Consider the following 5,159-nt stretch of genomic DNA (forward strand, 5'->3'; position numbering starts at 1 on the left):
AGACAGACAGACAGACAGACAGACAGACAGACAGACAGACAGACAGACAGACAGATAGACAGACAGACAGGCAGACAGAGAAAGAGAGAAAAGGGCTCAAAATTGGCTTTTTTTCGTTTCTTTTGGACTAGCGAAAAAGCCTGCTATCAAAACATTAGTTCGCAAACAAACAAACAAACAGAACAAGAGTTAGCTTAAAAGAGACGAGACAGAGAAGGGATGCAGCAAAAATCTGACGCAGAATTACTCTCTGAACTTGTTTTCAGTAGAAAATGCTGCATTATTACCTCCAAACGACAGGCTCTCCTAGTTGCCAGACATGATAAAAACACTGGTAAGTTTCATCAAGAGTTTTACGGCACTTACAACACAACAAGGTCAAATAAGTGCCGAAGATGTGGGGTGCTGCAAGAGAGTTACAAACACAAAAAAAGAAGGAAGAGGGATAAGGACGATAGATGTTCGAGAGGAAAGAAGGAGCAAACCACACCAGAGCGCTCACCAACCACCCACAAACCCTGGTTTTAAAAAAAAAAGGGAGTAAAATAACATTAGCATGCCTGCCAAAACAACTACCCGCATTGTGCCTGATGCGCTTAATTGGGAATGACATGTATATGGTCAGAGTTGGCACAAGAACAGGAGAGTAGGGGGCCAAACGGACGACTCCTTCAAACTAGTGTAGGGGATGGGTTGTAGTAGTATACGGCGGGTCAGCACGTTTGACTACGGCCACGTTATGCGAGGAACAGAACAAAAAAAAAGCACGGAAAAAAGTACGTTGCCTACGTTTTAGTCTAAGTAGAAGTTTTACGGCGCTCGCCACTGCATATTTTATGGTCATAGAGTGCCAGAAGATTAGAGGTGTTACAAGAGAGTAACAAACATAAAAAAGAAGGAGAGATAAGGACGATAGATGTTTGATAGGAAAGAAGAAGCAAACCACACCAGAGCACCCGCCAACCATCCACTAAGTTGCCTACGACAGGGCGCCAAAAGATTAACTGAATAAAGGCTGTAAAACTCTTTTAAAAAGCTACGTAACTTTGACGGTGTCTGGATATGGGATGACCGGCAATGTATTTTCAAGGGTGTAAAAACCTGATATTCAACATCGACAGATACATTTTCATTTCGATTAGGAAAAATCGGTTACAAGAAAAGAAAACTTTAGAAAACCCACATAAAAAATACCACACAACTAATCTCATTATTATTCTCAAAGTTTTGTTTTACTACAGAGCATATAACACCGAAAATTCGGCACTTCTAACTGCAAAATACTTTTACCGAAAAAAAAACCCAAAAATAAAACATTAGAGGAACGTAGCTACGCAAGAGACGAACATAAAACATAGGAAAATTGTGCATGGGTAACGTCACAGAGAAAAGAACCAGAAAATAAAACCTAAAACAGCTTGCATAATACATGTATAAAGAAAACCAGACGCCTGGGCCATACCGCTAAATCCTGCTACTGCTATCTAGAAGAAGGAAACATACACCTGATAAAAGTAAGAGTGTATGTTGACCCAACCTGATATATTTGACAGCCTTCGAGAAATGTAAAATGCTGGTCGATTTACTGAAATTCTTACTTGGGGTAACTTATCGAGAGCGACTTTTTAGTCAAGGGTCCCAACACATCACTTAGTTTTTTAAAGTTTTACTTAATGGCTAAAAAGTTGGCTAGTTACATGCAACCGGGTACCGGATGATTATTTCCCGCCCTTAATTTTTTCATCGTACGCAGCCCCCCTTAAAGACGGTCGTTATTATGCCCTATTACGATGTTTTCGAGGTAAAACCCAGGGCATCCTTGCAGCTCACGACAGCTTCATATACCGTGGCAAAAGTTATGACGTGAACTATAGCCCGACATAGTAAAGGAAAATGCATAGCAAAACCGATTCGTCATATGTAATCATCACATCTAGGCTATCATTCTTTGACGCCATGCCATGTCTTGTACGTAGAGAACGGCGTCAAAGATTATTTTGGGTAGCTGCCAAGGCAAGCAAGGAAGAGGTGGGGGAGGGGGGGGTTACGACGTAGTTATATAACTCTTCTTCCGAAACAAAACAGGACACTGGGCACAGAAAAAGACATGGAAAGGAGAAAAAAATAAAGAAAACACAAGTCTAGATGTATGTGTGTGGTGGTGGGGGCAAGGAGAGAGGTGAGCAGAAGGCTAATGGACAGAAAGTTAGAGAACGACAAAAAAAACTTTTCGTAGCTTATGAGGAAGAAAGTACGACATACATGCTCACATCAAACATATAGACACACGTGGAGATATAAATAGTCCACAAACAAAGGCACAAAACTCCCATATGGGGTGACACCAAAATACTACAAACTCTTGAAGGTAGGATCAACACCTTTCCTTTACATTTGTCACGACCTCTATCAACCTTTCGAACCTATTTAGCCACTTTCCACCCTGCCATTCAACCCCCTCCCCTGGAAAAGAAAAAAAGAAGCCCCATCCCACCACCCGCTCCCCCCAAACCAGAGTATTCCACCTTTGAACTGACACATATCTGTCTAGAAGAGAGCTTAGCTCCAAGAAATAAAATCAAAATCGGTTAATCCGTTCAAGTATTGTAACTCTCTCTCTCTCTCTCTCTCTCTCTCTCTCTCTCTCTCTCTCTCTCTCTTTAAAAAAAAATTCAAAGATCATAATGACAACAGAAAAGAAACAAAATGCTTCTCAATACATGAAGTAATATCTTATAACAGTATGTTCTAACAAAACATTGGGTTTTTTTCCACTCTCTATCACAACAGAAGGACTGGTTACCAGAGATGAACTGCACGTGATGCCTCATCCACTGACCAGCGAGTGAGAAATGAGTGACCACCATCTACGTCATCTGCAATGATCACAGCGCCTCAGGACGACGACCACTAACAATTTAGTCTGCACGTGAATAGACTAACGAGCCACCAGAGGGTCAATCGAACGACATTGTATGATTGTCACCAGTCATGCCTTAGCAAGGCGGTGTCCGATCTCAAACGTGTACCGCATGTCAATTCATGTCAGTGCGACCAAACACCTCCAGTTTCTACATTAATTATGATTTATATTGTTGTTATTATAATGTGGAGGAAACCGTCGCCTATTTTGAGGCTTTTAATATCATGTTGATTTATAAACGCAACGAATTACCTGTTCATTAACCACATCTTCTCAATATTTATTGTACTATAATGTAAAGTAATATAATGTTAAGTTGCTGTAAAATGGGCACCGTTAATACCACCGACATGATGTACTCACTGTAAAAAATGTAAATTAATATTTTTAAACAATTGGCCACTAAACTGCATGTAGGTCAAAACGATGGTTGATAGATGTTTTATAAAAGAAAGGTAATTATGTATTATTAAGGACAATATGGACACCATTTGTGTTCTTTTTAATAATTATTAGGTAAAAATCTGGTACGGTAAAGCGAAGAAGAAACCAATGGTTTAAATAAACACGATCCCTCATGCTTGTTCCTGTACATTATTATATTATGCTGGAACTCCAGGTTTCTTCCAATTTTTAAGGTTATGGCACACTGAGGCTTTTAAACAAAAATTAACAAATCCATTTTGGAGTTGGGTTTTATGGGGTGGGTGGGATAGAGTACTCTGCTGACCATTCAACGTTGGATGAAAGCCTTTATCTCTATTTTCGTAATCACATGGAAAACAGACCCCTTTCATCAGTCAGAATTTCCTTTCAGTGATGTACTTTATACATGGATAATAACATTTACAGTACAGAACTGAATTATAAACAGGTTTCAACCTTTCGTTAACCTATATTTTGCTCAAAGGCATGTTGTAAACTCATGGATATTGAAATTTTCGGCATAAAGCAGAATTCTAATCAGGTTTCAATCAATTTTAACACCAAAGTTTTTGTTGAGCGGAGTGTTGTAAACATTTTCACAGCATACTCTTGAACAGAACTATGTGCGTGTTTCATTCAAATTAGTATCGTTCACAATAAAACCTTTGCAGATCGCTCAGGTTCAACGCTTTGTTTTGAATAAGTTTTAATGTGTCTGTGTCAAGGAACTGCACTTTTCTGTCTACATGACCGCATTTTTTCTGGCCAGCTGTCGAGACGTAGAGGCTACCCAGCCCAACTTTTTCAAAACGTTATCTTATCGCTACTTCTTAATCTGTGGTAATGGTTTCATACGCCGACGAAATATTTTGCCGAAATACATTTTAATTCTATATCATGCCGAAGAAGGGGAAAAAACAAAAAAAAATTTTTAATGCACTGTGTCGGAATTAAAGCATGTTTCAGTCAAATCGTTAACAGCGCGGTTTTTTGTTTGTTTTGGTTATATTTATATTTTTATTTTTAAAATTTTTTATCGGTGTGCTGTATATAATATTTAATATTTAGAAAAATAATGAAAAAGTTTGCTATTTTCCTCTTTTCTATTTTAAAAAAAATCTTTATTTTGGGTTTAGAATAGTTGCACAGCTTGACGGGATACATTGTCAGCTTAGATGTCTCTCCGACATAACTTGCACTGTAAAAACCGCATGCATCAATTTTTTTAATGGGCATTACTTATAATTATGGCAACAAAACAATAACGATGTGATATATGAACATGTTGTTTTTATTTTGATAACTGATATTACATTTTGCACATCTCTGTGCATTCTGTGCCTAACATAACTCATGTATTCATAGATTGATTAATTTATTCAACTAAGCTCAAATCATGACAGCTGTTAAGCTTCATTCTTTTACACGCCACTGCCCGGTTCATGTACATATAACACTGACTGCTGATTTTATATCTCTGCGATTTATTCATCTATCGATGTTGTTATTTTATTAACATGTTAAAAATAAAGAGACATTAAAAAAACTGTCTTCTGTTAATTGATTCTAAAAAGAATTAGTATAAGCGTATATCACACACACACACACACACACACACACACACACACAAACACACACGCACACACACACACACACTCGTACACACACACACACACACACACACCCACACTCGTGCACACACGCACACACACATACACACACACACACTCTCTCTCTCTCTCTCACACACACAGACACACACACATACACACAAACACCACACACTCTCTCTCACACACACACGCAGACA

At 38.5% G+C, this 5,159-nt stretch overlaps 1 protein-coding gene across 7 annotated transcripts in view; it reads right to left on the reverse strand.

The window, feature by feature from the left end:
* LOC101852838 (F-box/LRR-repeat protein fbxl-1) overlaps positions 1–5,159 on the reverse strand; it is a 68,447-nt gene that overhangs the window by 12,324 nt on the left and 50,964 nt on the right. The window lies entirely within an intron of this gene.

The sequence above is a fragment of the Aplysia californica genome, unplaced genomic scaffold (genome assembly GCF_000002075.1).
Source record: "Aplysia californica isolate F4 #8 unplaced genomic scaffold, AplCal3.0 scaffold00079, whole genome shotgun sequence".
Lineage (NCBI taxonomy): Eukaryota > Metazoa > Mollusca > Gastropoda > Aplysiida > Aplysiidae > Aplysia > Aplysia californica.